The sequence below is a fragment of the Bison bison genome, unplaced genomic scaffold (assembly GCF_000754665.1).
Source record: "Bison bison bison isolate TAMUID 2011002044 unplaced genomic scaffold, Bison_UMD1.0 scf7180017864108, whole genome shotgun sequence".
Classification (NCBI taxonomy): Eukaryota; Metazoa; Chordata; class Mammalia; order Artiodactyla; family Bovidae; genus Bison; species Bison bison.
In genome coordinates, this window is record NW_011494680.1 from 5,370,545 (window position 1) to 5,371,419 (window position 875).

Here is an 875-nt window from a genome sequence, read left to right on the forward strand (position 1 = left end):
AATAGTAAGAAGAGATAAGAAAGACTTCCTCAGTGATCAATGCAAAGAAACAGAGGAAAACAATAGAATGGGAAAGACTAGAGATCTCTTCAAGAAAATTAGAGATACCAAGGGAACATTTCATGTAAAGATGGACACAATAAAGGACAGAAACAGTATGGACCTAACAAAAGCAGAAGAGGTGGCAAGAATACACAGAAGAACTATACAAAAAAGATCTTAATGACCTAGATAACAACGATGGTGTGATCACTCACCTAGAGCCAGACATCCTGGAATGCGAAGTCAAGTGGGCCTTGGGAAGCATAACTATGAACAAAGCTAGTGGAGGTAATAGAATTTCAGATGAGCTGTTTCAAATCCTAAAAGATGATGCTGTGAAGTGCTGCACTCAATATGCCAGCAAATTAGGAAAACTCAGCAATGGCCACAGGACTAGAAAAGGTCAGTTTTCATTCCAATCCCAAAGGCAATGTCAAATAATGTTCAAACTACCGCACAATTGCACTCATCTCACACACTAGGAAAGTAATGCTCAAAATTCTCCAAGCCAGGCTTCAACAGTCTGTGAACCAAGAACCAAGATGTTCAAGCTGGATTCAAGCAAGATGTTCAAGCAGAGGATCAGAGATCAAATTGCCAGCATTCCTTGGATCCTAGAAAACGCAAGAGAGTTCCAGAAAAACATCTACTTCTGTTTTTTTGACTATGCCAAAGCCTTGGACTGTGTGGATCACAACGAACTATAGAAAATTCTTCAAGAGATGAGAATACCAGACCACCTTACCTGTCTCCTGAGAAACCAGTATGCAGGTCAAGAAGCAACAGTTAGAACCAGACATGGAAAAACAGACTGATTCCAAATTGGGAAAGGA